The 23,506-nt window shown below is 36.6% G+C and overlaps 1 protein-coding gene across 2 annotated transcripts in view; it reads right to left on the bottom strand.

Moving 5' to 3' along the window:
• LOC124354949 overlaps positions 1–23,506 on the bottom strand; it is a 75,619-nt gene that overhangs the window by 14,074 nt on the left and 38,039 nt on the right. The window lies entirely within an intron of this gene.

The following is a 23,506-nucleotide window of genomic DNA, read 5'->3' as shown; positions in this document are numbered from 1 at the left end:
TGATAAAGTTTTAAGGCTATAACTAACGAGGGCTCTTAACCCTCGCTGTAAGCGTGTGATGCCACTGCTGTTTTTAGATAGACCAACCGGTAGTAAGTGTTTAATGGCAGTTCACCTCATCCAAAATTTCGCCTGTCCGAAATAAACCTGATCCCATCAAATTCAACCTGTTTTAAAATTCAGTATTTACAGTCAAAGATAAGAGAACGGTACATCGGATCAGAGTTGGAAGCTTCAAGTTCATACCATCAAGATTACAGATTGCTTCACTTATTAGATTCTCAGTCGCCTTAATTTCGCCCCCAAAAATCAGCAAAACATACTTTACTTTATGCCTAATGTTATGTCTATTCCGTGTGGGTTTTGAAATGCCTTTTCTCGTTCCAACGGAAAACAGCTATTTACGAAGTAATTACGGAAAACAGTACACAGAACATTTCACAGTTCGTTTGAATGTTTTGAACTTAGGATGAGGTCGAGTATTAATACCTCAATTGTTTAGTGAGATTTTCTTTCCTTGGAAGTCAGGAGAGTTTGTTAGTGTACTGTTACTGTTAGTGCACTCCGAGTCGAGTGCAACGAACCGGAGGCTGCAGCTCACTTAATACAGATACGCACAAAAGTATTAGGCTACTAGTGATGGGTGCATCAAATGTCATCATGATGCTGAATGAGACACAGTAGTTGCGGCCTTTTATGATGCTGGCAGCACAGTGGTACAGGGGCACACTGAGGAAGTCGTAGCACTTAGGTGGTAAGTGAAATGTCTGTTCCGAAAAATTTTCACACTGCGGTAGTTGTCAAGTATAAAAAAAATATACTATTCATAACTTTGTTCAAAAGAGTAGATACTCCGCATTTAACCAATGTAAGCGTATTCTCATATAGTTTTCATGGAACTCCACTGAAAGAACGGATCTAAACTCTGCAGCCTTTTGCTTGTCGAGACAGTCAAAAGACATCTGTCATTTATGTTTTCCTTGTGTTAAGAATGCCATTCTTGCAATATTTAAAAGTTTTAGTTCTACCCGCTATGTTTCGATAACACCACGTGTTAAACTGTTGAATTAATCTACCTGCACAATAAAGGAAGTAGCGCAGGAAGTACACATGGGTATTTCCGCAGAAATTAGAAAGGCAAACGAAATTTGGTGATAACGGGAATTGTTAATAATCAGTTTTCACCGACAATGATAATTAATTAGACATTTGTCGTTCCACTGACGAACCTGTTATACGGCGCGGTTGTTGTATAACACATCCATAGAGAGCATCGACGTGCAGGAAGCCCATAAACAGAGTGAAATAGAGCAGACACAAACATGGTGTGGTCAATGATTAATCACAGCGCGCAGGACTCAACAACCTCCTAATTGGGTGCTATACGGAGAAATTTTCTCAACACGGTGCAACGACACATGACACCGGTATGCAGTGTGCAGAGGTTCGGCGCATCGTACGTGGATTGTTTAAGAAATGCAATCAACAAGACAGTGTATGGAAACGATGCAAACTGGATACTTTTGTAAACAGTGCAAACTATAAATTTTACTATTAAGTCATATATATATCTTCACTTACATCTAAGAAATTTAGAATAACGCTGATGTTTGAAGTTCTTTGTTGATGAAGTTTGTTCTATGTCTATCATATATAGTAGATTAAAAGCTGAAAATTGGCATGTTAATATGACATTGTAATAATAATTTCTGGAGATGACATTTTGATAGTCAGGGGAAGGAGAGCTAATTTGCATAGTTTAAAATCACAACATTATTTTTGTGAAAGGATAGAGGAATTACACCTTAAGAAAAAAAAAACTGATGGTGGTGATTGAAAGGAGCTGGGGTTGCAAAAGGATTAAAATTATCATAATTGATAAATATTTCACAGATTATATTTTAGATTTTACCTTACCACTTAACTGCATTCTGTTCACATTTAAAGTTTTGGTAGGATTTTCTGTAAATATTAGATATAACGGAAAACTTTAAATTTACATAAATTTATGTTACGTCATTATAATCACTTAGAAACTATTGTGCTCTCTGATTTCAAACCTCTTTGGCTTTTAAAGTTAGAAAGTACTGGATTCTTAGAAACTACTCAACTTAAATTTTACAATGACATTCATGTTAATCTCTAAGGTCCTTGTAGGAATTGGTTCACTCCCGACTTGAGTGATCCAAACCACCGGTTTTGAAACTTCGTTAAGTTCCGAAGATAAGGATATCATTCCATTATGATCACTTATATAAGGAATTCTAGTGTTTAAATTTAAAGGAATTGCATTCGCGTCGACCATCTGGATTACGTACTTGCTGAGCCTGTGGTCGGAGAGCTAAAATCGTAGTTTTATTGTGTATCGGATAAATGATTGTGTTACTTACGAAGAGATTACGTGTTTATAACCACTACAGTTTACTACATTCATACTGGAAGTTGGCATTTTATATGCAATAAAACTGTTAACGGCAAAGGTTTATTTCGCTCTACTTTTACAGCCACGCATGGTAGGAATGTTTCTTTTTTGCAGAGTTTATGGAACATTTTATTTCGTTGCAGTTTACCGTACATCCACGAGCAGTATTAAATTTACCATTTTTTTGACATTAAAGAATACCGGTACAGGACTACCGATAATACAGTGCCAACTATACAGCATCGGGGTACAGCAGCAGACCAATGGGTGTTGCTTCCTCCATAACCCTAGACATATGTTCGGACCCGCCTACCGACCGTGTTGTACACTATACGGCCTGTATCCTGTTATGTTAACTGCGGCAGTAGAAGACTGAGAATTTAATATACCAACGTACTGCGCACACTCACAACACACGCACATAACCAAGGCCGGCCGGTATTATAAGCGGTTACACAATCTATCAAAGCTCTCTAGCAAGCTCAAGGATGTGGCATTGCCAGGAATGTAGTGTTACCGTTGTGTGAAGGGTGTAATGATGACGGATAGCCGACTGATGTGGGCACACAGAAACACGCCCGGCTCTTTGTCATCGAACAAACGCCCGGCATCGGCAGTGCATGCGCATTAGTAAATCATAATGGTGCGTCCGTGGGAAGCTGGAAATAGCACGGGAGATTTATAGGCTGTCAATTAAATCCCCGTCAATAGCTGGCGTTAAGTAATTTGTTGTGTTCGAGTCCACTGTACGCAGTCAGAATATATTAGCGGCAATAGTATCGCCTCAGTGTCTTCAGTGAGGAACTGAGTGACGTAAAGCGGCATTGGAACATTTAACCAGGTTCTTAATAGACTATCGATACTGTAGTCGTTGAAATATCTCCTGATTAATCGCGAACAGATACACTTGTATTTTAAGAAGGCTGATAATGGGTTAACTTTCTTTGACAAGAAAGTGGCGAGGAAAAACGGAAACAAACAACCCACGTGAGGCGACCCGGGTCTGTTGCAATTACTGGATTACACGGCTCCAATTAACTCCGTATAAATTACCATCAGATAAGAGATCAACAGGCGTAAGCCTGTTTACAGATAAGAAAGATAAGTTGAAGGTTTTGTCCTTGAACTTAACCCCCACCCTCCGTCCCACACCGTCGCGTGTAGTGTAGGAAGTGGTAGAGTTAGTTGAGCTCCTACAGCTGCAATGATTTATGAAGACAAGAAGCGAACCGTGCCAGGAGCCCACTCGCTAATAGTGAAGATTGGTCATCATTAACCCGATCAGCCAAGTGAAGTCTCCTGGAGAGAGAACCATTGCTTAGTCTGGATTGCCTGATCTCTCTCGGATAATATGTCTGATCACGTGACATTGAAGCTGTCTCGCAGGTGACGCTAGTGCTTTCTCAAAATCAGCGGATCAGCAGAATTGAGCACCTCGTCAGCATCTTCACCACAATCGCCAATTGAATATGACAGACCATAAAGTAAAGAACCCCTTGTGTTCCAGAATTACATGTAATCACGTGACTCTCGGAAGATCATTACCTGAGTCATCGATGACGAGGCTCGAGTAAACCGAGTTGCTACGTCAGCACAGCACGCTTCACGTGATGACGTACTTTCCGAGGTCATCATCATGTGCGCCGCGAGCGTATCAGTATAGAGTAACATTTCAGTTTCATTTCGAAATGAGTTTTTCTATTTAAGACATCGCTTCAGGCTAGATTGCCTCTGAACAATTTCTAGCTTTCTCGTTGAAAATTTGAAGACAACATTTTTAATATTTATAATCTAAAACCATAACATTCAACTTCAAATTCATTAATTAAATTGCTTCGTTAGGAGGCGATTGGGCGTTTATGGCATATATTGGATTTTGCTTTTTCTTCATGGTTTTGCATAGTTTGCCTTTCACTTCAAGTGGTAGACCGGGTCAGCATTTTTATTACTGTAACTTGAAGTAGCTTATCTGTTTAACATCGTGGATGTGAAGAGATTGGTCAAATAGTGACCACGCATGTTTCGAAAACGTTAAATACCTCTAAACAATAAACGTCAAGGTTAAGATTTCAAAACGTTGTCCACGATCACACCACGGCGTGCCTGAGTGCTTGCCGCGGTAAAGGTGAACGAGTGCCGAAACATCGAGAGGTGAGCACCGAGTGCGCTGGCGATCCCACGCGGCCCGATAATCGTTGCGCCACCGCGGGAATTATTATGCAAATGGCAGGTGTGATTGGTCGCCTTTTGGCGCTGTCTTGGGTAACACGAGCCGGACGGTCACAATTATTACAAACTGCTGCTTCTAGAAACCCTGCAGGTTGTTGACTCTGCCTTCGGCGACCCACAAGAAAACCTGGGTGTTGGTTTACAGCAAGGAAACTCTAATTTCTAGACGGTGTTGGGAATTTAGAGTACAATACATATATTTATGTTTATATTAATGGAATATATATCCCATCAGTAAAGCTAGAGAGTTAAAATGTAAATTTTAGCAATAATATTGATAGCCGTTAGTAGTGTGTGTGTGTGTGTGTGTGCGCGCGCGCGCGCGCGCGCGGCGTTTGTGTGTGTGTGAGGGACCGGTGGCGTATCCCCCCTTTCCCCACGGGCCACAAGATTTAGGTAAATTTTTGTTGCAGTTTGTAAGCCTGATACATTGAAATTTACACCATTGAACCACTAGTTCAGTATAATCGACAAGAACGTATATTAAAGAAACTCTGAAAAACTTTTAAGATTCCATTTTCTAAGACTTTTGGCCTCTGCCAGGTCTCTGATTTTTTTGCCAGCCCCTACATGCTCCTAATATCTAGCAGATTCCAGTCTCTCCTCGGTCTTTGAGACTTCTCGGCCTTTTGAACCTCCCGGGGTCTAACAGTCGTCTATCTGAATCAGATCCCTGCCTTTGGCAGATCTTGCTTTTCAGCCACTAGCAGATTCCGCCCTTTGGCTGTTCCACTCATCTGACTGTTCCTTAGCTTTTAAGAGCTCTCAGCGTCCAAGATCTCACTCTTGCAGGTCTTGGCGTCTTCTAGATTCCGGCCTCAGGACGCTCCCCACTTGTGACGGACCTGGCTTTTGGGAGCATTTATCATCTAAGACCTCCTGGCATCTGATAAGTTTCGGTGTCTGACAGGTTCTAGCCTCTGGCAAGGTCCAGCTTCTGAAAGTTCTCAGCCTTTGGACGTCCAAAAACCAACCTCAACAACTATGACTTCCTGGCCTCTGGCAGAGCCAAACCTTCGTTACCCCCGGATTCTGGCAGGTCTTGGCATCTGGCAGCTCAACTCTTGTAATTCCTGGCTTCTGGCAGCTTCCAGACTCTGGAAGCTCATAAACAGGATCTCCCAGCTTCTGACAGTTAAGTTTAAAATTACTTTGTCTCTTGCAGAGGTCAACCTCTAGCAGGTAGCAGGTAAAATTCACACTCGGTTAACATTCATCAAAAAGAACGTACAGGTAAATTTCGCTTGAAATTGGCCTAACCATAAAGTATTCAGAGCACATATAATTTAAGTTAAAAAAACGTTTCTAGTAGAAAAATCTCTACCGAATAGAATTATTTGAATAGTATTATTAGATAATCGTCTTTTTAATAATTTATTAACACTGAGGCACAAAAATATAAATTTTAAAGGTGAAACATTAATGGATTTAAGATAAGTTCTTATTTATAAGGAAGTTTTAAACTTAAGTCTCATGTTAAAAGTGGAGTTCCAGATGAGCGTTCGGCAGTTGACTAGCGAAATTCTTAACATTGTATAACATTACTAAATTGGAGCCTTCGCGTAACCGGATTGACATCTGGAGCTTACAGGAGTAAGCTCACAAGTAACAGACATAACAAAATTGTCGATGGCCACTGATCTAAAATCGTTAGCTTTTAGACATTGTGACGAGATGCAGTCAGCGGCATATTATGACAGAAAAGTCTTCTTACGCAACCTGTAATGAAATCGAAGGTCAGAGCCTAAACCGGTGATTTCCTGAAACCACTACACGGAGCTATTTCGGCCCCGATCATCAGAGACCAATCTTCCAGATCAAATCAGATTAATCTCCAGGGACGGGGACGTTTTCACCGTGGGAGATTATGGAAGCGGCAGGCGAGTGGATCTCTGTACTTATCGCAGTGCCAGCGACCGGCGTGATGGTTAAAGTGGTCGAAATACCTGTTGCACAAGAGTTAAATGATGAAGTTGCACGAGAGGACAGAGGCTGTTACTCTGGACCGGTCGCCTTGCAGCAGCGAACCCTGAGACTTGTATTCTGCCATAAATGATGACGTTGCACGAGAGGACAGGCTGTCACCCTGTGCCGGTCGCCTTGCAGCAGCGAGCTCGGCGCTTGAGTTATGTTATAAATGATGAAACTGCAAGAGAGGACAGAGGCGCGGCATGCTGTTACTCTGGACCGGTCACTTTGCAGAGTTCTGCTATAAATAAGCTTATTACTGGTCAATAACTTACTGCACTGTTTCGCGCCATTGGACAAGAATGCCGTTTGCGCTCTCTGCTCATTGGGATCGATTGATCATTTCGAGATCAGTTAAATACTTTGGAGCGTTTAGTTGTATAGCTGAAGGTTTTTTGTTTATCTTGATTGAGTCCAGTTTTATTCTTCTTCTTTCACATTAAGTTGAAACAACTGGTAAAATTACACGAGTCTCATCTCGACCTCATTGAATCACACAGGTTTTGTTCCTTAAGCATTTACCAAAATAATATAACATGAAAATACAACTGAGCAATTTATATTATATTCAGTTTTTATTTTTTTATAGTATTTATTTTATCTGTCATAATCTGAATTATGGTAATAATTATAAATGGAAAAGCAAACAAATGTTCGTAGCGAATAAATTAAATTTGGCTTAACGTTTACCTATCCATAATGTTCTTATTTACTAAATATTTTAAATACGGTATTTAACCAACTAAATTACAAATTTAAAATGTTCGTTGATTTTTGAGTTTATAGTCTAAATCGGAAAAATATAGATCACATTTATACCTAAATTACAAAATGGCAACTTTCTTATATTAAAAGACGAAGTTCATGAAAATGTATAACAAACTGCTTAAAGCTACATTTAGCAAAGAAATATCATTCATTAAAATTAGTCTAATCAATGTTTATATTTTAGTGGATATAAAAAATAGAATAAGATAAGTGTATACCCATTAAATTGTAAATAGTATGGTTACAATGTAATTCCATAATTATTTATAATCCAATAGTAATAATTTGTATATACTGTAATTGGGTTCCGTATGAACAATTACACTTATAATTATTATTCTAAATTTTACTTCACTAAATTCTCACAATAAATGAATTTAGAATCGTCTCTCACCATTCTTAGAATTGTCATTTTATATTTAAAAAAATTATTAACTTTTTAAAATTCCTTTTTGCATTTCTGCAATCTTTTGAAGAAACCCAAGGATCTTTTTTGCTTATTTCAAGCACTTTGCATAATATATTTTTGGCCTTTGCCTCTTGACCTAAATCTTCGTTATAAAATAACATATCATGTGACATACCAAATTGTAAGTTTTCACTAAATAAATTGGTTTTTTAAATTACAATATTGCAAACATTAAAACATGCATCATTATCGTACGTACAAAAACAAGCAATCTATTTCCAGCTGGTAAAATACATTTTTTACATAAACCATGCAGTAAACATGTAAAACATGCATCATTATCGTACGTACAAAAACAAGCAATCTATTTCCATATCGTACGTACAAAAACAAGCAATCTATTTCCAGCTGGTAAAATACATTTTTTACATAAACCATGCAGTAAACATGTAAAACATGCATCATTATCGTACGTACAAAAACAAGCAATCTATTTCCCAGCTGGTAAAATACATTTTTTACATAAACCATGCAGTAAACATGTAAAACATGCATCATTATCGTACGTACAAAAACAAGCAATCTATTTCCAGCTGGTAAAATACATTTTTTACATAAACCATGCAGTAAACATGTAAAACTAAATAGCAATAACCACCAAAACTAGACAATACTGTATAATAACTGCATGTTTAAAAGACAAATGCTCCCGAAGTTGAAACTGGAAACGTTAAGCCTGTTTTTTTAAGTTTAAGAGAACCTTATTTTCGAAATAGTTTGGAAGCTTTTTAGTAAATTTTGGTAATTGATGGACGTTAAGAATTCAAGAATTCTATAAAAAAAGTTAATTTTTTAAGTTAGTTAATTGTTATCAGCAAACAAGTAATCTTCGCTACAACCTAACACATTCTGGATTTCTATCAATCAAATTCTAGGCTTTAACTCAATAGCTTATGGTGAAAAACCGTGATTTATAACAACGATGTTAGTCTTTCTTCAACTTTGGTGTTCAAATTAATGCTGGACTTGTCCTGAACATTTTAGCACACATTGCCGAATCATCCCTGAGTTGTGCAGACGCATAGAAAAAGTATATATCTCCTAATTCTGTTGCATAATTTTAAAAATATATTAAAATCCGTAAGACACGTGATGGATAACGCAAATTTATAGATTTACATAATTCATGCAGACGAGACTACACAGTTTTAATTCCAATGCTGTTCAATTTGAGGTTAACTGCAGAGTTAGACAGCTGATCGCAATCCTTCTTATGATAATTATTGGAGAATGCAAATGCTAGTTATTAAAAAACAAGTCCATTCCCACAAGAATATGAAAACTAACGTTATATAATCCAATATAAGTAAATTTGAAAGTAATATTTTTAACATTATTTTTATATTGCTTATTTCGAAATTGCAGCCTGTGCTACCGTGATATGCAGTAGTTGGACGTATAAGAATGTTTGGACAACCACAGGAAAAAGTAATCTATTGGTAAATGTATCCGCTATTAAGTAGGCAGAACGATAGTGCAATAGGCAATACGAGATTGATTTGATTAGTAAGATAACAGTCAAATAACAGAAGAAGCACGAATCCAGCTAAGTGTTGCAAAGACCGGGGAAAGATCCCAACCAAAGGAATCTCGGACGTACTGAGTGTTATCTTTAAACCAGAACAGTACCGTCTATTGAATTTTATTGTCTTCCTCAAACCTAGAGATCTATCTAAGACAGGCCGAAGAAAACCCCAGATTGGAAATTACATTAATTCTAGATCCAAAACAGTGTAACCCGACCAGGACACCACACCAATCTTGCGTGACATAAGCCTTGAAAGAGAGTCCGAAAAATAAAGATCGATTGAAAACAAATCAAATATTCCAATCACACGATAGCTCTGTCAACTTTCTCAGAATCTCTAGTGAGTGGCAAGACACAAGGTGATTGGGACTGTAAATCTAAAAGACAGTACAGTCCTTAAAGTAACTGGTTACATTAATAACGTTTCGCAACTGGGTCGAGAGCAAGTACCTGCTGGTCGCCAAGGCGCAGCGACCCCGGGAAAGCTGCAAGTCTGTGGTGGTCGATGGTCGACTGGTCGTGGTCACGTCCATCATAGGTAGACAAGAACCAACAAGCGTGATGGACTGTTATGTGGGCGGGTTCCCGTTACGGTAGTGATGACGAGGGGTCATGTCATTTCATGGTCATAAGCGTTGGGTAGCCGCTGGCTAATGTTAAAGTAATTACTCTACTGTGGTCGGAGTCCGATAACCTCACATTACTTTCTTGGAGGATGATTTCGTGTTATAAAGACACATTTTTACTTTCTTTGGCGTAAAAAGAAGCATTAATTTGTTTCAAAGCTAGTGAGTTAAATACCAGCACTCTACATTATTCCTACCCAGTATCACTCTGGATACGTGAGAGGAGATACGCATACCGACCTCACCGTAACAAGACAAGGCCATTAAAAGTCGAAAGTGTCCGCGAATCGTTTCACTAAACGAAACGGAGCAGGCTGTCCCAAATGACGGACAGGAATTAGTGAACCGCAAAACGAAAGTGATGGTCCAAGCGATCTTAGAAAGCAGCTGCCTCCGGGCTCGGGGCTGGCCGGGCATCGTCGGGCGCTCGAGAGAAACTGGACGGGATTACAAACGTAGAGGACGAGTGGGTGAAGAACAAATATTATGAACATGACTTCAGAGAAGATTGCCAACAGCTAACATAAAGCGAGTCGAATAAGTAGAAATGTAACTATCAACAATAGCATTGATTGACTGGTGGGAAAACAATAGTAACCAGCAGAGCAGATCACCTTGGACTCTCTGCGTGTCGTGTCGTGAGAATGATATCGGCAACACTACACTTATCTTGGTGACAGCTGTGTCCTCGGTGAGGTTTATGGCACATGACTGCTCGTGACGCTTTAGACATGATCTAGACTTAACTGACATCAATGGATTTTTAAGGAAAACAATCGAAATAAATCTATGTTGTACGGGTTGGATGGGATGATTTTGACATATCCAATGGACGTAGACATGAAAAATAACGTGTATTTTACAAAAGTAAATTATAGATAACACTCCTTTAGCTCATGAAACGAGCAAACAAAAATTTCTACGAATTTACGTACATGTATTTACAACTGTAATTTAATTTATTGGTATTGAACTATTAGCTTTAAAAGTACATTAGAACATAGCTTGACCTTTGATTATGTAACAGCCTATGAGAAAATACGCCATACAAAGCTAAAATCAGTTGCTGCTTGATACAGATTTCGAAAAGTCTTGTTAAAATGTCTAGCAGCAAACGATATAAACAGTAATAGTAAAAGTGTTGTATAGTTTTGTATTGAGTAAACTATTGTAAAACCAAGCCTGAGGATCTTAGCGAAAGAAATTTAAAAAACTCATACAGTAATTGATTGTCACTCAATTAAAAAAGTGTTAAAACGTTTACGGCATTGTTAAACGATACAAAACTTTATGGAATTACTTTTGACTTCTTTAGAGCCCAAAATGACCCCTCTTTAGTGAACAAGTGGGGTTACGTACGCCCTTTTGCAACCTTTTATATTTAAACTGTTTCAATTTGCATATATAGTTGACAAAGCTTTACAACGTCCCTCAGAGAACTGCTATGCTGTTCTCAGTGTCTAATATTTGTAGATTCTCCGGATATTGAAATTATTGGGTGTATTGCTCCACCTATATAAGCCTTGATTATGACACAGTCTATGAGAAGATATGCCATCCAATGATAAAACTGTTAAAGTTTGAAACATTCGCGTTATATAGCAGCAAACGAAACATACAATAATAATAATTATATTACAGAAAAACATTAAAGAGTCATTTCGTATTAAGTAAACTCTGGCAACGACAAAAGATGCCAGAAACATACAATAATAATAATTATATTACAGAAAAACATTAAAAAGTCATTTCGTATTAAGTAAACTCTGGCAACGACAAAAGATGCCTAATATTGAAATTCAATTCGATAAAATGAGATCATTATTGGAAGACAAATAGATTATAACATTAAGCAAAAGATTTAGTGTAGTAGCGCTATCTACAAATACCCAAACCAAACGGGCTTTTACTGCACAAAACTTCAGGCACTCAATGTTTGTATGAGTTTGAAGTCGTCTCTCCTGAAAATTTGAAAAATAAAATAACACGCAGTCAATAAATGCAAGAAAGAATTTTAATGACAAGACAATATTCACAACAATTTACGTGGGTGTTGTATAACACAGCACGTTATGTGCGTTATGTGGCCTGTTTCACAAACAGGTCTTTCCGATCCTAGTAAGTTTAATTGTGGCGTTTTGAAATAATTAAATAATGAAATAATAATGAATAATGAAATTTATTCCTTTAAAATAAAATATACAGTATATTGAGAAAAAATTAACAAACAGGAATATTAGTTGACCACAATTACAAGTATGTGTGGCCAACTCTAACCTAAAAAACAACTAAAAACAACATTCACATAAAAAACAAGAGTCCAGTCAACTTAGAAAAAAATCGCTATCTGTGGCGCTTGGAAGAAAAAATTATTTCACAGAAAAAAAAATCGAAACTGTATATACTTTATCACTACCAGCATTAATTACAATAGTTATCAGTCAAATTAAATAATATATTAAAATAATAAGTATTTTTTTATAGTAAATTAGTAAGCCGTCTTATAAATATACAAAGAATGTAAACTGGCACTTTTAGCCTTCACAATAAAATATTCTGAATATAAATTTGTAAAAAATAAAAACATGAACAATTACAGAAATGGTTTTGTGCGGTTACCATTTCAATTGACCTTCTTGTGAAACTTTTGTGAAAAGTTCCGGTTGAATATTTTCAATCATTATATGAGTTAACTAACATTCATTCGCCTACCGTATCTCCCAGACCCACTTCTCAACACGGAAGACAGTGTAGGGCTAAGAGCCCAGATACCCACAGACCACGAACATTGCTCGGTGGTCTTCCTGCTGGCGGCCCTAATCGCCCCATACCTTGTGATTAATCCGACCTCCCACCCATTACCTTAACAGCCAGCTACCGATTACATGAGGCATATCTGGTACTTCCCGTCTACTGGTCTTATGTTACCAATACAGGGATTGGTACATCGGACAAGAAATAAAGTAGTTGGTGTCAACATCGGCAGCACTTGGAGAGTTGAAAATGTCAATTAGATAATGTAATGAAAGTTACAAGGAACTAGACATTATAGTCTTATTTTAAACATTCATAAACACAAATCCGACAAAACGGTGTAAATAAAACAGGGAAAGAATAATGAATACGCTAAAGATCGGATTATCCGAAGTTAATAGAACCAAGCCTACTTTGAACTTGTCGGACCAGAAACATTCGTACGCGGCTATTAATAGCATATACCGACATTCGCTATTTATGTAATTTAAAGAGCGGCTTTCACCTTAGAATGTAACCAATTTTTAATGAAAAACTAGCTACTAGCATAATAATATACGCACCAATAAGTTCACTTTTGTTATGAAGGGAAGTTTCCAAAACAACACAAATTTGTTTGTTAAAACGTGACAGTATTCCCGCATGTGCACACGATATATCGTTGACAACCCAGTTTAACGTCTGTCAGTAGCCAGTTATTACTAGTTTACTTCTGTAATACTGAAACAACACAAATTTGTTTGTTAAAACGTGACAGTATTCCCGCACGTGCACACGATATATCGTTGACAACCCAGCTTAACGTCTGTCAGCAGCCAGTTATTACTTGTTTACTTCTGTAATACTGAAACAACACAAATTTGTTTGTTAAAACGTGACAGTATTCCCGCACGTGCACACGATATATCGTTGACAACCCAGCTTAACGTCTGTCAGCAGCCAGTTATTACTTGTTTACTTCTGTAATACTGAAACAACACAAATTTGTTTGTTAAAACGTGACAGTATTCCCGCACGTGCACACGATATATCGTTGACAACCCAGTTTAACGTCTGTCAGTAGCCAGTTATTACTTGTTTACTTCTGTAATACTGAAACAACACAAATTTGTTTGTTAAAACGTGACAGTATTCCCGCACGTGCACACGATATATCGTTGACAACCCAGTTTAACGTCTGTCAGTAGCCAGTTATTACTAGTTTACTTCTGTAATACTGAAACAACACAAATTTGTTTGTTAAAACGTGACAGTATTCCCGCACGTGCACACGATATATCGTTGACAACCCAGCTTTAACGTCTGTCAGCAGCCAGTTATTACTTGTTTACTTCTGTAATACTGAAACAACACAAATTTGTTTGTTAAAACGTGACAGTATTCCCGCACGTGCACACGATATATCGTTGACAACCCAGTTTAACGTCTGTCAGTAGCCAGTTATTACTAGTTTACTTCTGTAATACTGAAACAACACAAATTTGTTTGTTAAAACGTGACAGTATTCCCGCACGTGCACACGATATATCGTTGACAACCCAGTTTAACGTCTGTCAGTAGCCAGTTATTACTTGTTTACTTCTGTAATACTGAAACAACACAAATTTGTTTGTTAAAACGTGACAGTATTCCCGCACGTGCACACGATATATCGTTGACAACCCAGCTTAACGTCTGTCAGCAGCCAGTTATTACTAGTTTACTTCTGTAATACTGATGTATTGGACAATTAAGTCAAGTTTTAGTTGAGCATATTTTTGTTTTAAAATGGATTCATTAAAATAACGACTGGATTACGAAATAAAATAAAATTCTTTTAATGCCCTTGGAATATCCCAGAAATTAAGATAACTAACAATGTGTACTAACAATGAAGAGTCGCTGTAGAAGAGAACATTGAGGTCTGGCCACCCGGCAACTGCGCGATAATCAAGCGCGTCTTGACAACAGGTGGTTAGCGGGTAGACCCCACCTGCCACGTGTCGACTATGTAAATATTTACCCGGCGAGGACTTCATAAACACCAGAAGTTTGTCCACGAGTCCTCTATGACACTTTTCATTTCTAGAGGTACAATACATTTATATATTCCTAGTTTAACAATACTTAGCAAGGTCTTAGATTTGTTAGGTCCTTCAACCTGTAGTTTGTTTCCTTCCATAGGCTAAATATTCCGTTAACCAGCACTGGTTCTATAATGCTCTAATACAGCAAAAATGGCTTGGCAAAATTTAGTAGGTTTGAAATGGTGAGATTTAAATATGGCATTCTCATTACGCAACAATTAGTGTATGGGATTAACATGTTTCATTGCAATCTGTGGTATTAGAATTGGTCCTTTTATTGCAGATGATCCAACAGAGTGCAAAACACATTTAGGAGGTTGGAAATGGTGAGATTTAAATATGGCATTCTCATTACTCAACAATTAGTGTATGGGCTTAATATGTGTCATTACAATCTGTGGTATTAGAATTGGTCCTTTTATTGCAGATGATCCAACAGAGTGCAAAACACTATTTTAGAGGTTCGAGATAATAAGATTTAAATACGGTATTATCATGACGTATTAATTAGTGTATGGACTGAACAGTGAGCATTTATCATTGCAATTTGCGATATGAGAGCTGGTCATTTTGTTGCAGATGATCCAACAGAGTGGAAACCGCCATGGGTTGTGTCTACGTGTAATAACATAGTAAGAGGCTGGATGAATGTCATACTTCTATATGATCTGGATTTCTATCCAGGTGCTCCAAGGTTGGAATTCAAGAGTTTGGTTGAAAAATGTAAACGTAGGTGTGACCAGGATGACCGTTTTGAAAGCTTGTTCATTTTGAACATCAGGACGCACACAGGATGTTTGTACACGGAGACTGATTAAGAACAATCAAACAATTTGGAAAACCATGCTATATACACCGAAGAAATGTACATTGTAATATACTGTATACAAACAAATACTCTTCCTAGAATTTTGTTTATTCATAAAATTTTTTAAATTTAATTATATATGTAAAAACATTGCATTTTCTTAAATGTTATATAACTAAAAAATACAATTTTCCTTAAATCCTGAATGAATACGAACACGTTACTTACTGAAATTATAACTAATCTACATACCGTAAAAATAAAACATTTTTATAATCATTTGGCCTTTATAATCTTTTTATTTAAGTTTGATTACAAAACTGAATAAATGTCCTATGTAAATACGTGTAATTTCACTTAAAGAGATAAATACAGATTGTTTTTCTGTATTCAAAAACGTTATAAGAACTACGAATTTAACATAAAAAATACTTTTCTAGCTCAAACTTGAATGCACCACCTTAAGGGCCGCTTCGTCTAGTTAACAGTACTCACATTTACAAACATAATGTTGAATAAATTTTAGGTTTTATCCTTGGGCACGAAATAGCAGCACTTTCAAGCAAAGATTTATTGATCTCCAAATTGGATTAACGGGTTCTCTGAACAACGATTCGTCTGATGTAAGGAGAAACACGTCACCGAATAAAATAAAGCCTCATTAAAATTCGCAAAATATTTGTAGTCTTCTGATACACTTGAAATTCTACCAGACCACCCAGCTGTTTTGTTGATAAGGAACTTGGTATGCAGCGTATCCGAACCACAGCGAACCTGACGATTTTGAATTGGAGTCGTAGATCAGTCAATACAATCGGAACAACGCCTATATTGTTTGGTGCCCACGTTGAACCGCAAGTCCACAGTTGTTTTTGACCACTGGTGGGCTAATATTAATAGCTCTACCTAAGATAAATCGACCCCTACACCTTACTTGTGCAATGCGACTACACTGAGAATTGACATCTGTTTTACACGTAATCTACGTCACATACAACCATGACTTTTATAAATGTACAGTCTACCCAAGCACATACAGAAAGCAGTTTCCTTCATATACATTTCATATTGTCTGTTTACTTTGAATTTGTTTTAAAACATAGAGGTAAAAATATTCCAAAAGTGAGTAAATCTCGCTGGAACATCAGGATGTCACGGCTCCATTCCTTGATGGAATCATGGGCAGTGTACGCACGCACTTGAGCAATATCAACAAGAACCCTGCAGCCTGCACTTGCTTCCAAGCGTAACTCGACCACCAGCGTTGTACACATAGTTGGCTGCAACTGCACGGCTTTCAGCTTCCTGAGTTACCGTTACAGGGGTATCGGGTTTATACGAGTTGTATTATCGTTACACCTTACGGTTCTACTGACCGTGACATCGTTCATAGTTTGTGGTATTAAAGATTACAGATCGGTTTCTACTACCGACCCTCCTGCTGTGACAGAAATTAATATTTTACAAACTGCAGACACAATTATAACTATTATTGCTTGTGGCACCGATATATTAAAGAGGATTGCATTAATCATAAATACAACCAGAAAATAATTGATATAAATATGCTTGCGATATGCGATGAAACTAGATGAGTATGTTTTTTTCTATTAGTTTATTAAAGAAAACTCACAATTCTCCAATAATTTCTGGATAATAATTTAGATGAGTATGTGCTTACACTTCCATAAACCCTTGTGATATAACGGGTACTAAACATTACACGGGGTTTTAATGTGAGTAATATTATGTACAAAAATACAGTTGATAAACGTAAATTTATTTTTGAACTTTCCCCCTCCCGGAAAATCCAGATACTTGATCCTTTGTAAGCAATGGTACTGTCTACATGTAAGGAATATATGTATATTCTTTTCAAAGGTTGTTTTGTAATTTTCTAAAAATGTTTGAAAACATTTCAAAGAAGTTTTCCTAACTCAAATGTATTATAATATAAACTTAAGTCTTGGAAATTATTATTCCTACAGTTTGTTTGTTAATTTATGTTTTTTTATTTACTCTCATAATTGTAAAACTCTTCGAATACTTATCTCATTTTACTTAAAAACAACTGTACAAACATATTTTCATTAGTTTCATAATGGTAGTAGATTACAAGCTAGAACGTGGTATCCACAAATAGTGGTAAAAATATCAAATTTGGTATAATAGGCTCATAGAAGCTAGCTCATAAAGGGGAAAAAAAACGTTTAGTGCGTCATTTAGTAAAGTAAGGAGCAATAACTAAAATATTAATTTTTAAAGATGGTGTGTAGGGTTTTAAGAGAATTTACGTAAAATTCTAGCTTGATGGTAAAAATGCTTGAACAAAATATAAAAAGTTTGTAAACATCATTTTTGTAAACACCTTCTGGCCAGTGGTGACCACACAATCTGAGCTTTTATATTCTAGTACTAAACTAATTTAATAAACCACGTGTTATTACGAGTAAGACATAATTTAAGTTACGAGGTTAAAAACAGTTCAAACACCATACATTATATATAAAAAATCCAAATGAAGTTTTCAAAACACATCTTTCTTGTAACTTTGAAAAAAGTGTTGCAGAATGGGCATTTACGGCTCATACTTGCAATTTCCCGAATAAGCAGATAATTTGGCTTGGTAATTCAATCCTCATGGTCGTCACTTTAAATTTTGTGTGCGATCATTTATGTGCGAGCTTCTCTTCAGGTAGAATTTGAGGATTGCTTAGTATGTGAATCAGTTATTGTCCAATAGTTACAACACATCAAACCAAATTTGATATTGTTTATTAAAAATACAAAATTGCATGGAGCATTCTCATGATCGTATAATGTTTATACAAACGATACTACTAAATATAATATTATTTATATATGCCGTTTTAAATCAGATCTTTAAAAAATGACATAGTTATTGAGAAATACAATTTAATAAACCTTCACCGTCAGAAACAGGCCTCTCCGGAATTCCTCCAAGGTATAACAGGCTCTGTTCGTAAGATAATTATCTAGTATTTTGTATATATTGAAAAGATTTCACTAGTTTTGAGGTAGTCTGGTAGAGCATTAAAATATTTTAGCCTAAAGTATGTGTGTTTTTTTAAGAATTAATGACGGTGCATTGGCACCATAGGACAGGAGGTGCGTTGGCACCAGGATAATTCTACAAATTATATGGATTAAGGATGTATATGTACTAAAAGAGATAACATGTATTTAAATGTGAACACACACATTGAATAAATGAATAAGGATGGAAGGTTAAGAATATTTTCACGAGGGAGTACTTCTCGGAAACTCTCCTAGCTCCTGAGACCTCACATCGTCGTAATAAACATTTTCTGCAGTTTAAAACCCGGTTGAAAGAGGATGACGACGAAGTTCCCCAGAAGAGTATACCATATTATTTATTTATATATATATATATATATATATATATATATATATATATATATATATGATAGAATACAGATAAATATCCATGAGAAAAAATGTTGCTGTTTAATTTTCTACATAGCTCATCAATGCGATTTTTCCAGTTAAAGTCAGGATTTACGTGCATCCCTAAGATACGAATGGAATTAGATTCAAAACCTGCTGTACCATTATATCCAGTGGCAAAATTTAGAATTTCAGTTTGTTTTATCTACGTTTAGATACTCACTGTGTCTTTCGAACCACACACGAAGATTCAGTAACACTGACTGTAGAGAAATACCAAGTAATTGAGTAGACTTTGCTCGCACAACACTTGTATCATCAGCGTACTGGATCAAAAGATAATTTGCATATAATAGAAACAAAATAGGACCTGTAATACATCCTTTGTTCAGTACTTATGCTAATCTATGTATCTCTTGTAGTTTCTTAGTCACTGGGATGTGTTTTAATTAATATCCTTAAGGATAATTTAGCTGTATGGCATAATATAAAATGTGTTTTTATATTTCTCGAGTAAAATTTAAAATACACTACTTGTAAGAACTAATAAAACCGCTTTCGAGACGTAACACATCTTGGAGAATTACAACTGATTCTAGTAAGGACATTTTGTGATAAATCAAGCGAAGTGACGCAAGTTCCAGCAGCACGATGCAAATGAAACGAGCCGCATGTTCCGTGAAACCGGTTTGTCAGCAGCTTTATCGAGCCAGGCTGCCTCACTCACTCCTGCAGATTCTGAAAACCCAGAGTGATGCATTCTATGAAACTTCCTATTGCGAGGAAATCTCAAAACTAGTGAAATTAAAAAAAAATTAGAAATGGATCAAACGCTTTTTTAACATATGTAATAATACATGTTTATTAACCTTTAACAAATAAAAGTTGTTTGACGGTATTTGGTCTTCCAATCATATGTTATTTTGGTTATTTAAACGCATATCTGACAGATACGGCCAAATACAAAATAATTGAATCGTAAAAAGTAAGCCCTCTGTGGTGTAATGGTAGCACATTTACCCGGCAATTGAGAGATCCGGGTTCGAGTCCCGGAGGAGCAAGTGACTTAGAAATTGTTTCCTGCAAAATAGTCTATACATAAATTTGTTTTAAAGGTATAGTGCGGACACAGAAATGGAATTTTCCTGCCCTTTCAGTGATAGGCTTCTCTAAAGCTCAGCTAATTATATTATATCAAATTAAGGTGGTAATTGACTCTTACCTTGTTTGTTATAACAAGAATTAATTTAGTTGCCTACACACATCTCAAACTTTGACATACCATACTATATTTAACGATGGATGTATTATATTGTATTCAAATATTAAATTCGTATAAATATATAGTCGTGATTTCTTTCTACAAATATAACTATGTTTAAAAATAATGTATCATGTTTTACTAACATCAATTCTTGACATATCTATTGAACCGATGGGGTAACTGTCTTGTTGCACGATGTTCCTATATACTCACAACCCATTCCATGTTTCCTTGTTGAGGATGTCAGTCAATGCCTATTGTTCAGATAACATTCCGTTCAACAATGTAGTTTCGCTTTCTAATGGTTTTGTTACATAGCATTTAGTGCCACTGTTGCTTCAACAATGACAAGTCAGATCAGCGTAGCGTTCTCACCCGTAGCCCGGACAAGGAAATGCCAGCCAGGGAGGGGTCTGTCAGACGGCGAAAGCGAACGTCACCATGAGTAAGATTATTATTATCGTCAATGAGAAGTAGTCTGGGATCCTATGACATTTACTTTGATTGTGGTTTTGGTCTATAATAAGGTATGAGGATATAACAAAACGTCAAACACATTTATTGGTTAAAGAAGTCTTCAATAGTTAAAAAGCATTTCAAGGTATACAAATCACTCTTAGTTTTCTTTAAAACTGTATAAGTTTAAACGTGACATAAAGATGAATAATTTGTAATTGAATAAACTCGAGGGCCTGGAAAATTAATTTTTTTACACTCGTTGAAGATTTGTCTGAATGGATATGTTGTTTAAATGATCACTAACATTGTCTAGTAGGTGCGTGTGTGTAGTGTATACATCTCAATTCAGTGTTGACATCGTCGTATGGTCTTCAGAGGGTAGTATAACAGTATTGTTATACAAAAACACACATTACGTGTCTTATAAGCAACGCTTAACACACCACGAAGGAAATAGAAAGAAACAGGAAATGAAACAAAATATAGCCGTTGGTCTCGTGACTGCAGGGAAAATTAGAAACACGGTAAGTGAGGGCTGAGACACAAGTCATTTTTATAGTTTCCGTGAAGCAGCTGTTCGCGGTCACCACAGACAGAACAGGTGAGCCGTCTAGCGCTTGCCGCCTTGCGGTCAGTTGATTACCGGACATGCCAGTCACCGGAAATACCAGAGATCGATGCCAATCAGGAGGCTGTGGCTTCCTCACATTATATCAGATATTGGCGGGAATTAATCGGGGCTTTGCGGTTCGGCGAGCATAATCACTTCCAGGAGGTTCTGTGGTTTTGACGCACCGCGTTGGTCTGATGTACACTGGAGGGTCTTTGATTGCTATCCTACTGTGGTTGTATTTAAATTTAAACTTGCTGTAGTATAATGAAAATGAACAGGCTATAAGAACTAACAGCAGGAAGACGATCTGTAATATAGTAGCACGGTGACTGCGGCAGACGCGATAGTGCGAGTGCTTTGATGTTAGATTATTTCAGTTCACTCATTGTCGCAGTGAAGATGTTAACCATAAGGATTACCTTAATGTTAACCATAACGTAAAGAAGTAAGGAATTTAACAAGAAATATTTCCTTACTACTCTACATCGTTCTTCATTTGGAATATATATAGTTTCGAATTTCCACATTTATAGTTTTAGAAGTGATATTCAACTGTAAGGGGAGAGTCCCTTCTAAAAGATAGAGTTGCTGTATCTTTGACTTTGGAGATTTTTTGACTAGAAGCAGATATGTTATAGGTACATACTGAAACTTGTAATAAAATATTACACATAGAATGAAAAAGAGTATCACTTCCAAGCATTGAATAATTATAATCGTTTAATAATAAGATCTCTTAAAAATACACAATTTAAAAGTGCAATAAGCTGCATATTCACTGAAATCCAATTATAAAAGAACTATATGAAGCGATGTAAGAAACAAACTTCAAATAATGACTGAAATTATTAGTATTATAGATCATGTTTATCTGACAATATGAATGCTTCTGTATTACAGACAAATACAGTTTATTAGCTCAAATAATTACGATTTAAACAGCTTGACAATGAGTTCTACAAAAAATATCTATTATTAACCTCTAAACTTTCTGTGCGGAGTGTAGTTTAAACCAACAGGAACTCTAAAATAGTGTATTACGCTTATACGTTTTGAACGCACGTAATAAAAGAACGTGTATATCGCAGACCAATATATCGTATTAATATTACTACAATAATTTATTAAAGAAGAACATGGCTGAAAAAGTTGTTAAATTATGGTTTGGCTTAACTTTCACCAGTTATGGTATTTGTTCAAAAAACAAAAGAATCGGACAATCGTGTGACCTGATACAGAATAAATGCTAAATCGAGATCCGTTACTCCACTGTGCCGTGATGCAAGCGGTCGTCAAACGTTTTAGTGCCAGAGTAGATCGACTTCCGGCCGCTCCCACACCGGCCTAACCTTGAGACTTCCAGAGTAAGATTTCAATCAGAGTTTAATTAAGTTTGCAAAAACACGTTATTATATGTATAGGAGGCAACCACGCGTCGGAAACCTCGCCTCCCACTCGGAGCCCACACACTCTACGTGGTAGTTATACGTCTGTTTTATAGTTTTTGTGATAATTTCGATAAAACTACACGGGTTTCCCATCCAGCTAGTGCTGCTTTTGGTCACATTAACACGTCAACTCTACTTCTTGTGGTTCGCGCTATTATGTTCGAAACGGACTTCTCCGAAATTATTATTATATGTACTTAACATTAACAGTAACCTTTGACCTTCACCAGGAGGTAAATCTGGGGCTCTGTTGCTGAGAGTTCGCGGGTTCGATATCCGAGGTGGTCGAGATAAATTTTTAAATGGGTTTGGACCATATTCCATTAAAAACGTTTACTACAATTTATTAAATGTCACTGGCGTACATAGAATCCCCTTTAAAAAAGTGGAAAACTTGTAGACCACGGACGTATGTGTTTAATAAAATGAGCTTACAGACAATCATGATGTAGTATTAAACATCCGGATTCCAAAAAGCACCATTAGAAATGTTTGCTACTTGACTTAGGAGTTTGGTATACCAGCAAATACTCTCTCAACGATTTATTACTACACATTTCTCGATAAAGTATTCATATTTAACTGTAAAATTACTATAGTTGTTTTGATCTCTATGCATCGAAGTCTGCTCGAAACAGCCTTCATATATCGAACC

This window comes from Homalodisca vitripennis, chromosome 2 (assembly GCF_021130785.1).
Source record: "Homalodisca vitripennis isolate AUS2020 chromosome 2, UT_GWSS_2.1, whole genome shotgun sequence".
Taxonomy (NCBI): domain Eukaryota; kingdom Metazoa; phylum Arthropoda; class Insecta; order Hemiptera; family Cicadellidae; genus Homalodisca; species Homalodisca vitripennis.
Note: the sequence above shows the minus strand (reverse complement) of the source record. Positions and strands in the feature narration are given on the sequence as shown.